The sequence below is a fragment of the Sciurus carolinensis genome, unplaced genomic scaffold (genome assembly GCF_902686445.1).
Source record: "Sciurus carolinensis unplaced genomic scaffold, mSciCar1.2, whole genome shotgun sequence".
In the NCBI taxonomy this organism is placed as follows: domain Eukaryota; kingdom Metazoa; phylum Chordata; class Mammalia; order Rodentia; family Sciuridae; genus Sciurus; species Sciurus carolinensis.
In genome coordinates, this window is record NW_025920297.1 from 42,803 (window position 1) to 54,901 (window position 12,099).

The 12,099-nt window shown below is 34.0% G+C and overlaps 1 protein-coding gene and 1 non-coding gene across 7 annotated transcripts in view; both read left to right on the forward strand.

Moving 5' to 3' along the window:
• The window catches only part of Scml2 (Scm polycomb group protein like 2), a 73,111-nt gene that overhangs the window by 29,989 nt on the left and 31,023 nt on the right, over nucleotides 1-12,099 (forward strand). The gene's annotated exons all lie outside the window — the stretch shown is intronic.
• Nucleotides 6,311-6,385, forward strand: Trnat-ugu (transfer RNA threonine (anticodon UGU)). Its single transcript has one exon. It is a non-coding gene; the product is annotated as a tRNA-Thr (tRNA).

Below are 12,099 nucleotides of genomic sequence, written 5' to 3' on the forward strand. Positions count from 1 at the left end.
CTGCTCCTGGGAACATGGTTTTGGCTGGATCATGAGATGGGGACCACATCCTAGGCACTATAAAGTGGAAAATGGGAACAAGCTATAGTCCCTGAGGACTTTGTACAGTAGAACTTTCGTATTAGTCTATATTGCACTTTTCTACACTGTTGTTGGAGAGGAATAAACTATGTTATCTAAACCACTATTCTAGGTTTTTTTCTTATTATGAGCTGAACTTAATCCTAACTGATATCAGGGTAACTTTTTAACATTCAGATGCACATATCCTTTGGATTGCTGCACATGCAGGTATGGAGCCTTAAAAAAAGATCCTGATTGATAAAAACAGGATTGAGAGTCATCATGTTCACGCAAATAAATACTGTTTTTGCCAGGCAGGAGTACAGATGTGTGGGGGAGGGTACTGTTTACATGTTTTGTTGATAAAAGCAAATGATAGAAGTTGAGTCTGGTTTTAATTGTGCATGTTTAACCAGGTGGAGATGAAAGAGAACCAAAACTACTTCGTGGGTGAACATTTAAGACAGTAATTCTCAGGAGCAGAGCAGGGGAAGGGAAGGGGGAAAAAAAAGTAATTCTCACACTTGAATCACTTGAGGTAGCTTGTTAAAAGACATTGTCCTGGAACTCACATCCAGGAGTTCTGAATCAATAGGCCTAGAAATCTAGGACACTGAGAAAAAGCATACATAAATGTAGGATAGTCACTAGGTTGGTTCTCCTAACAATAGGAGAGGAAGCGTTTTTAAAGAGAAAATATTCAACATTATCAGCATAAAAGTCAAGTAAGAAGGGAGCTCATTGGTGATCTTAGTGCATGTGGTTACTGGACTTTTTTAAAAAGTCAGATTTAGAGTCAAGGATTAAATAGGAAATGGAAAATGTGGAAAAATATGTGGCTTCCCCAGTACATTGTGAGATATATCTTTTCTATCCTTACCCTACTGAACATTTTCCCAGTTCAACTAAAATCGAAAAATCTTGCCTTGTCTGTTGTCTCTTTACCCTCTACTATTTGTAATGTTTTCAGTATTTCCTCTACACTCATTGAAAACCATGTTAGTGTTAATAATTTTGCTTTCATAAGCAAACATAATTTAGAAAACGTGAGAAGGAAAGTTTATTGTATTTGCTCATATTTTGTCCTTTAGTTCTTTTCTTCTTGATTTTCAAGATTACTCCTTTATCATTTTCTTCTTGCTTAGAGAATTTTTTTGGCCATTCTTTGAGGTATGGTGGTGACAAATTCTCTTGGTTTTTCTTCCTCTGAGAATGATTTTATTTTTTCCTCATTCTTGAAGGATATTTGCTGGATATAGAATTCTAGATTGATAGTTTTTCCAGCACTTGAAAAATATTGTATATCTTCTTTATGGCTTCCATGGTTTCTGATGAGAAATTGGCAGTTATTCAATTTGTTTTCCCATATAGGTTTTATTATAATTCCTTATCTGTTTTTCCTTGCAGTTCTTTCACCATCTGCTTTATACTTTATGTATTTTGTGACTGTATTACCAAGCATATACAAATTTTAAATTTTTATAACTTTACAATCAATTGAACCTTCTACAGTAACCTCCTTTATGGTAACATGTTTTGTGTATGTGTGTTTTTTGTTTTGCTTTGCTTTTACCTCAAAGTGTACTTTATCTGATATTGATGTGATATTAATGTAGTAATAACAGTGGTGTTCATGTTCTCTCTTTAATGTTCAACCTTTATCCATCCTTTTAGTTTATTCTGTTTTCTTTTCTCTTTTTTTTTTTTTTTTTTTTTTTGAGTTTTGGGCCAGTCAGCCAACTTGTTTTTGTTTTTTGGTACTGGGAATTGAACCCAGGGGCACTTAACCTCTGAGCCACATCCCCAGCCCTTTTTATTTTTTTGAGGCAGAATCTCACTAAGTTGCTTAGGGCCTTGCTGAATTGCTGAGCCTGGTTTTGAACTTGTGATCCTCCTGCCTCAGCCTCCTGAGCACTGGAATTACAGGCGTGCACCACCACGCCTGACTGCCACCTTGTCTTTTAATTTATTGTTGTCAGATACACTTGACTTTTGGGGGACTGTTTTTTCTCATTCCATTTTTTCCTTTTTCCTATTCGGAAGTTATATACTTTGTTTTATTTTTAATACTCAAGAAATTCTTAACATGCTTCCTTAATAGAAGGCTGAAATTAATTGGTATTTTTATTTTGCACTAACACAGTAAAAGGAAGTTAGAATAACCAGTCCAGTTAGCCTCTTCAACTTCATGTTGCTACTGTTATATGTTTTAATTAATACATTTTTGCAGTCTCATATGCCATTATTATTGTTGTTTGTATACTTGATATTTGTTGAGATTTAACCACATATTTAACATATTTGTTCTTTATTCCTTCTTGGTATTTTACATTTTTCATCTGTAATTAATTTTCTTGTGTCCGAGGTATATAGTTAAGAATTTCCTTTAGTGAAGGTTTGCTTATGGTAATCTCTTTCACTTTTATGTTCATATGAATATGTCATTATTTCAACTCTTTTCTTGGAAGACATTTTTCTTGGCTTAGAATTCCAGATTGATAGTTACTCTCTCAGCATATTAAAGTTTTTTTAAGCCTTTTGGTTTCCATTACTGCTGTTGAGAATTCAACTGTCAGTCTAACTTTTCTCCTCTTGACTATAATCTGTCATGCCCCCCCTGCCACTACTTTAACATTTTCATATCATCTTTGGTGTTTTGCAGTTTCACCCTAATATTTTTAAGTGTGGGTCTCATTGAATTTTGATGTCTTGGCAGAGCCATGCATATACAAATAGTAAGCTGTTTAATGGTGAGAAATTTTAAATGCTTGATGTTATATTTAACTTTTGTCATTCAGTATTTTAAGTAGTACAGATAATTTGAAGTAATTTGAACACTTCTCATGACTGCATTTTAAGTCTCACTTTCTTTTTTTTTTTTTTTTTCTTTTGCAGTGCTGGGGATTGAATCCAGGGCCTTGTGCTTGTGAGGCGCAGGAACTCTACCAACTGAGTTATATCCCCAGCCTGCATTTTAAATATTGGTACAAATTGTCCAAACTTTGTTAAAGTAGGACTTGAAAGTAGTTAGGGTAGAAAAAATGGTGTGCCCACTGGTGCAACAGTCTGTTTTGTAAGGATTCCCAGAAGTTCCCAAAAGAATTCTAGTATTCTGGGGATACATATGGTTAAAATTTTTTAGTTGATATTCACCCAAAGACATTGTATATGTGGTTCATTTTGCTTTCTTTTAAGCATTGCTTATTAATTATAGATTAGTTTACAGTGGTTAGTACTATACTTAGATAGGGCAAAATACTTTTTTGGATTAGAGAAAATATTTACTTTAGCCAATACATCATACATTTAGATGGCAGCTATACAATAAAAGTAGCATTTCTTACACATAACGTGATGTGTTCTTGACAGGAAAATGTTTTTTCTGATTTTTTTATTGTAATTTTTAATATAACAATTTTCTTCTAATAGAAAAAGTAATACATTCTCAAAACAAATTGAGAAAAGTTGCAGAGTATGGTGAATGTTTGGTCTGAATTTGACTTAATACTTTTTTTCTTATGCATATAACTTCAGAATATATATGCATACATGTTGAAGTCAATGGAGAAATGGTGAAATAAGTCATGGTATACTTATAATAATGTAGGGTAACTTAGAAGATCTGAGAGTATTCCTACTTAAACTAAGAAAGAAAGCTAAGACATAGTAATTGAAAAAGGCAAGTCCCCCAAATTACATGAAGTATAATGCCATTATGTCAAAAACAAAGTATGTATTTCTCTATGTATCTATAAAATATATACTGTATATAAATACATAGAAAAATACCTGGAAAAGCTGTATATCAGATCTGGAATACTGATTATTTTGGGAAAGGGATGTTAAGTGGTAATGGGAACTGGTATTTTTTTTAATATTTTTTTTGGGTTGTTGATGGACCTTTATTTATCTATTTATATTTGGTGCTGAGAATTGAGCCCAGTGCCTCACACATGCTAGGCAGTTGCTCTACCACTGAACCACCACCCCAGCCCCGTGGGTTTTTTCCTTGTGGCTTTTTTTAATAATTCTTTTTTAATTATAGATGGACATGATACCTTGATTTTGTTTACTTATTTTATGTCGTGCTGATGATCAAACCTAGTGCCTCACATGTGTGAAGCAAGTGCTCCACCACTGAGCCACAACCCCAGCCCATCCTGTGGGTTTAAAAATTTTAATTTATTTTTTTTTAGACATACATGACAGAATGTATTTTGACATATTATACACACATGGACTGTAACTTACTCTAATTAAGATCCCATTTTTGTAGTTATACATGATGTGGAGTTTCACTGGTTGTGTATTCATATAGGTGCATAGGAAAGTTAAGTCAGATTCATTCTACTGTCTTTCCTCTTCCTGTCTTCTTTCCCTTCCCTTCATTCCTCTCTGTATAATTTGATGAACTTGTTTTTCCCCCACCCTTATTGTGTGTCAGCATCCACATATTAGAACATTTGGCCTTTGGTTTCTGGGATTGACTTATTAGAACATTTGGCCTTTGGTTTTCTGGGATTGACTTATTGACTCTAGTTTCATCCATTTACTGGCAAATCCTGGAATTTCATTCTTCTTTGTGACTGAGAAATATTCCATTATGTATATATACCACATTTTCTTTATCCATTCATCTGTTGAAGGGCATGTAGGTTGGTTCCATAGCTTAACTATTGTGAATAGTACTGCTATAAACATTGATGTGGCTGTGTCACTATAGTATGCTGATTTTAAGTTGTTTGGGTATAAACCAAGGAGTGGGATAACTGGGTCAAATGGTGGTTCCATTCCCAGTTTTCTGAGGAATTTCCATACTGCTTTCCATAGTGGTTGCACCGTGGCTTTTTGTTTTTTTGATGGTGCTGGGGATTGAACTCAGGGACTTGTGCCTATTAGCTTTTTAAAGAAAAATGTATTTGTGTATCATATTTGCGCTTTAACAGTTTTAGTTTGAAAGGGATTATCCTGCACATTCTACTTTCTTGCCTACTTTTTCATAATATGTTGTGACTATATAGATGGTCCCTGACTTAGGATGGTGCAACTTATGATTTTTCAACTTCATGATGGTGTGAAAACAATATGCATTCAGTAGAAACTGTACTTTGAATTTTGACCTTTTCCTGTGCTGGCTATATGTGGTACTATACTCTTATGCTGGGTAGTAGCAGCCAACTGCAGCTCCCATTCAGCCACTTGATTAGGAGGGAAAACAACAGATACTCCACAGGGTACTGTGTTGCCAACATTTTTTGGATATTGTGTTTTTACATCCTATTATGTCTATAAAACACCCATCTGTGTCTCCTGTACCCATCCAACCATTCTGTTTTGCACTTTCAGTATAGTATTCAAAATGTTACTTGGGATAGCTAACATTTTATTATAAAATAGGCTTTGTGTTCAATGATTTTGCCCAACTGTAGGTTAATATTAAGTGTTCTGAGCATGTTTCAAGGTAGGCAGACTAAGTCATGATTTTCAGTAGGCTAGGTGTATATTTCTTCCCCTTTTTTGTGTTACTGGGGCTTGAACCCAGGGGCATTCTACCACTGAGCTATATCCACAGCCCCTCTTTAACTTTTTCTTTGGAGACAGGGTCTCGATAATTTGCCCAGACTGGCCTTGGGCTTTTGATCCTTCTGCCTCAGCTTCCCAAATTTCTGGAATTTACAAGCATTCACTACTATGCCCAGCAAGTGAGGTATTGTACTGAATGCATTGATTTGTTTTGTTGAGACAGGTCTCCCTATGTTGCTCACGCTGGTCTCGAACTCATGAGCTTAAGTGATCTTCCTGCACTCAGCCTCCCCAGTAGTGCCACCATACCCAGTTTTAAATGTATTTTGGACTTAATATTATTTTCACCTTAAATTGGGTTTATCGGGATGTAATCCCATTCTAAGTTGAGGAGAATCTGTATCCCCAGGTAAAATATATCCCTACAAATTGTAATTTAATTCTGCATGGTATTCCATCATACAGCTTAACAAAATCTGTTTTGTTAGGTATTTAGAATACATCTATATTTATGTTACTTAACTAAGTGATATGATAATTACTTTTATGCATATGTATTTGCATACCTCCCTTATTTCCATTCATTCATTTTGCTGGGGTAAGGGTTATGTTTTTAAGGCTGACAAATGGTTTTTCAGAAAGGTATATCCACTTTCACCACCCTCAGAGGTAGGTGAAAGTAGTTTTTTCATACTCTGGCCAACCTTAGAAATTATCAGGGGCTGGGGAGATAGCTCAGTTGGTAGAGTGCTTGCCTTGTAAGCACAAGGCCCTGGGTTCGATCCCCAGCATCCCCCCCCAAAAAAGAAATTATCTTTATTGTTTCTGTTATTTGAAGTTTTTCATTTTATAGGTTACTAGTAGGGTCGAATCTTCTCTTTCCATGTGTTTTGACCATTAATATTCCTTTATAATTTGTCTGTTAATCACCTTTTTTCATTTTCCTATTAAGAGTATTACTTATCAATTTGATTGCTTTATTGTACGTATCAACCTTTTGTCATAAACATAAAACTTTCTTACTCAATTGCTTTATATTATTATTTATAGACTTTAACTTACAGAGCTATTTATTGACTTGAATATTAAATAATTTAAGGGACTTAGAATTAACTAATTTCAGTAGGCAAACAACAGTAAATTAATTTCATAAAAACATCTATTTGTTTTGAATATTTCTCAAATTCATTGAAAATGTTTTTCAACCTTTAAATAATTGCTTTTCCATAATTTTTAAGGACGTGACACATAAAACTTTCAAATAATTGATGACTAAAGATAGTTCAGTTGAATGTTAAATATAGTAAGGCAGCCATGATACTTGATTTGACTTTACATTAAAAACAATTTAAACTTTACTGGTTTTCCTTTCAATAATAGTAATAAGGCTTAATTTACTTTAAAACTTCTAGGGCTGGGGAGATAGCTCAGTTGGTAGAGTGCTTGCCTTGCAAGCACAAGGCCCTGGGTTCGATCCCCAGCACCGCAAAAAAATAAATAAATAAGAAATAAAACTTCTAGTTCTTTTTTGGTAGTACTAGGAATTGAACCCAGGGGCACTGAGCTATATCCCCAGTCCTTTATATTTTATCAAAAAGTTTGAAACAGGGTCTTGATAAGTTGCTTAGGCTGGCCTCCAAGTTTACAGTCCTGTCTCAGCCTCCAAAATAGCTTAGTTTATAGGTGTGCACCACCCTGCCACACAATACCCCCCTGCCCCAGGTATTGAATCCAGGCCTTATGCATGCTAGGTGAGTGCTCTACCACTAAGCTATATATCCAGACCTAAATTTTTCTTCAACTGTGTAAAAGCATTTTATGATCAGAAACAGTGAAATTGTTGTTATGCTTATCATTTGTAGGAAAATCCACGGGAAGACTACTTGGATAGAAAATTCAACAAGTGGTGTGCCTTTTTCCCTCATTTATTTAGGGTTTCCTTTCTTGACTATCCTTATGACTCTACAAACTTTCAAAGCCCTCAGCTTCTGGTTAATGCTGTCATGGCTCATCAGGTTTACTCAACAGACCCATACAGGGTGTCTGGTGAGAAAGAAAAGAAACCTGAGTGCTTCTCCTTGGCAACTTGGAGGAGACTGAATCACAGATAGATGAAAATGAGGCCCAATGCAGATTTTCTAATTGCACATTTGCTCTTGCTGTTTTTAATTTATTTCTCCTGCCCTCTGTGTCTTTTTTGTTTGTTTGTTTTTTGTTTTTTTAATCTTAGTTCCCTCTAAGTAATGATAGAAATTTAGAAATATCTTGTAAGGTAATGCTTTATATTTTTCTCATATTTCCCTTCCCATGTGTCTAGCATATAGTTACAGAAATTTATGGTCAGTTCTTCCGAATATTTAATCCATGAAGGAGCAAGACTGGGTAATTCCAGCAATTTGCAGTCAGAACTAGAACTACCCTTATTTTGAAAGCTATATGAGAGTTAAAAATTTTTTTTAAATTTTCCTGTCTTTTTGAAGAAAATTAACCAAATACATTACTATTTTATTTATGAACATATTTATTTATGAACATAATAAATGTATATTATTAGTCTTTTAAAAAATTCAGATTATTTTTCAAAAATTGTTCCCAGTTAATTTTTCTGAGATTGAGATATTCAAAGTTTTTAAAAAATAATTCGTCACATTGTAAACCGTTGTACTTTGCTTTAATGGTGCTTAAATACTTTATTGTAAACCACATAAATTAAAATTTGAACTTACATAAACTCTAAACTATTAATGAATTTGTTTTGAGTTTAGCTTCAGATTTATATATTATAAATTAATGATCCATACTGGTGTGAAGTGTCATCTTGTAGTCCAGTTCTTTAAGCAATTGTGATCTTACAGACTGGGAAGGAGAGCAGGCAGCAAACTTCCAGATGCTTTGAGTATAAAGTTGCAGGTTCCCAAGAGTATAGAGGAATTCCTCTGGTCCGAAGGAACTGTGGAGGAGGGGAAAATCTAGAATGAGGAAGGTATAGCCAAACATTGCTGCCCAGTGATACTGTAGGCATTCAGTGACTATCTTTAACTCTTTTCTTGATAAAATCCTTCAGTTTATTGGATCCCCTGCCCCCTATCTCTCATGAAAACAGCTTTAATTTCAAAATGGAAATGGTAACATGGCATTTCCTTCACAACTTGGTGATAATGAATATTTGATAGACCTGGCAAATTACATTTTATTTGTTGCTAATTCAGACATTAATTATATGAACAAACTTTTTCTTCCTAAGATTAAAGTAGAAGGAAAATTAATAGATCTTAAGCATAATGAATTATCTTGGTATTGTTAACTGCTTCTTTGAATGATGGTTTATGTTTGCATGCAGGTGTGTGTGGTTTAGTTGTTGTTTTTTTTTTTTTTTTTTTTTTAATTAAAATTTTGAGGGGGGCTGAGGTTTGTAGCTCAGTAAGCGCTTGTCTAGCATGTGAGGCACTGGGTTTGATCCTCAGCACCACATAAAAATAAATAACAAAGGTATTGTGTACATTTACAACTAAAAATATTTTTTTAAAAATTTAAAGGTTTAAAATCTCAACTTTCAATCTTATGCTACTGTTCATTTTATATAGTAGTCTTATTTCGAAAAACCTCCTTGCAGATAATATTTTTCTTCTAAAAAGTTTCAAAGTTTGTTGTTTTGAAAGTATTTCAAAGTTTTCATTGAGCGTATAAGAAGTAACCTGTACTCCCTGCCCTCACCCCATTCTCATTCCCCACCACCACCAAAACTAAAAATCAGGACTGCTTTTGCTCTTTGTTCAGTCAAGCACGAGTAGGTGTTTTCTGTAATTTGTGCTTCACCTTTCTAAATTTTAAAATTAAGGTTTTATTGTTTTTAAGGCATATCTTTGCCAACTTTTTTTGTATTTTTGTAGGACTGTGTATGTTTGGTAAAAGTTCATACAGGATGACTTCATTTTTGTGTTACAGTGGGTCAGAAGTGACAGAGGTACATATAAACAAGGCTGTAAAAAGTTGAAAAGTGTTTCCTTTTCACTTGAAGGCTTCTAAGTAAATGCTTAAATATTTAGATTTTTGCTCTTAATGTAGTTTATATTAAAATATGAATATTCTTAGTATATTCAGTACTCTTCTTGTTTAGTATAAATGAAATGGTTAGAAATGCTCTCAAACCCAAATGTTTCATGCAAAAGCCATGAAATTTTAAACAGCTGATATTTTCTTTTTCATATGAACAGCTTGGAGCAAATGTTTTGCTTGTGCAAATGAGATGGCTATTATGATGCAAAGAGGTATCTTGAAAAAAAAAAATGTCCTTTCTCTATTCGAAGTATTCCAGTTCAGTGCTGCAATAATTGCAAGCAGAGCCTGGAGATTTTTCTTTCTTGGTCTGCTCTATAGTATATTTTAACAAGTTCTCTTGAGACTATTAAAATGTCTTGGTTTTTAGGACACGTAGTCCAGCGGGGATAACTTTGTTTGTAGACGCAATGGGTTGGCAGTTAGATATTGCTTGTCTTCTCACTTCTTTCCAGATTCTCTGACCCAGGGTAACATTTGATCCTTCTCTGAAGGCAGGAGTGAAGGAAGTTTGAGCAGGTGACTGATGATCACTGTCTACAGCTCACAGACAATATGCGAATTACTTTAGCAGTTCCCTTAGTCTCCTCCTCTCACTCCTCCCCCCCTTAAACCAACAAATGCAAATAGCTTCATCCCCATTTGCTAGGATTTCAGGCTCGCTCAGGCAACATGGGCTTTGTTGTTAACTGGCTTTCTCCAGAAATGCAGTTTTATTCCTGGTGAGGAGCAAGAAGTGGAACCTAAATCACCTTAATGGTAAATACAGCAACAACTTGTTTCTCTAGGATATTTATAAAGGTAGGAATTACCACAGAAGTTTCTTTGTATTGTAGTTGAAGTGTAGTTAAGGACATTCATTGTCTGCTTTGTTAGCTTTTGTAGACTAACTATCCCAGTAATTCGCTATCTCAGAAAATCCTCTATTTTGTTCTAAATATTATTTGTTAAAATTGTTGGCATTTTATTTGAATAGTCACTTTTTAAAAATTTGTTTTGTGGTATAGGGAAAAGTCAGTCTGGTTATTTCTATCATGAAGATGTTTTTCTTTCTTCTTTTTTCTTTTCTCCCAAAAAGGAACAGCCTTATTTAAGTCATACTTGATCATTTAAAGCACCAGTTTGTAATGAATTTGTTGTCAAATTTTTTTCTATAGTTTTTAGAAATACAAAAAGTAAATGTTTTTTTCCCCACTGGCATTAGATGAGACTTATTAAAAGTATTTTTATGATATAGAATGTATATCATTTTGCTAATGTACATTTAATGTGTTTTTGTAGTGGTGACTGCTATGTCTTTTAACAGTATTGTCATGAAAGTCATTCTATAGAAATCATTCAGGAAGAAAAAAGATACTGTGGTTTAAAAAATCAAGTGGCGGGGCTGGGGAGATAGCTCAGTCGGTAGAGTGCTTGCCTTGTAAGCACAAAGCCCTGGGTTCGATCCCCAGCACCCAAAAAAAAAAAAAAAAAATCAAGTGGCTTTTTAAAAGCTAATATATTATTAGATGAATTATGGATTGACCTAAAACAACAGAAATTGTCTTCTTTTATGTGAACTTTCTTATGAAAATATTGAAAGTTATAGAGATTGTAATCTTGAATAATGTCATGCATATGAGAGTAACAATTGTGAAAATCCTCTTAAGTGGGGGAAGCATCCTCCCACCATGAGGCTGAAGGGAGTAGTTTACAAAGCTTCTGTGATCAGCATATAGAAAACAAATGTTTTTAAAACAAGATTCTTAAACCCTTCTAAATTCTAATTGCTATTTCTAGCCTTCTTGCATTTTTATGATGTCCTTTTTAGGCTGAATATGTATGAGATGTATAACCAGGTAGGAAACAATTTACATTTTACCAACCTTAGATTTCTTATTTTAATTTAGTGTGTATGCCAAGAAAAAAGGGCATTGTTATTTAGATATGGAGATAAACTAAATTTTAACTGGACTTTTGTATTTTGTTCATTAGGGAGCTAACCTTTGACTTTTCCATTGTATTTGGGAAATTTTCCCCAGTAATGTTTTTTTCAAGTTTTCAATAACTTTAAGAAAGACTATTCTGTGCATTTTAAGGTACTTTAAAAATAAGATATATGAAGTGTTTCTTCTTCCTTCTTAAATCTGTTTATCTTAGCTTTCAAAGCCCTGTTTTGAAACAAGGGAATGAATTAAAGCTGTAGATCCTTTAAGTATATTTGGTTTTGGTTTAGTTGTCCAGCCATAATTTTTAAAGCTGCTGAAAAAGACCTAACAGTACTTCCAAATGAAAATGATCTGTCACTCCCTAAAAGCATTTTAAATGAAATTTTTATTTTTCTGAAGGAATCATTTCTTTTTGTGTAGTTGATCTTTTATTATGTGTTTAAGGCATTTTAAATACTGTAAAACTGGTTTTTGTTGAGAGGGAAATCTACATGGGTCATCAAGGAGTCTAAGGAGGGGATGAAAGAGA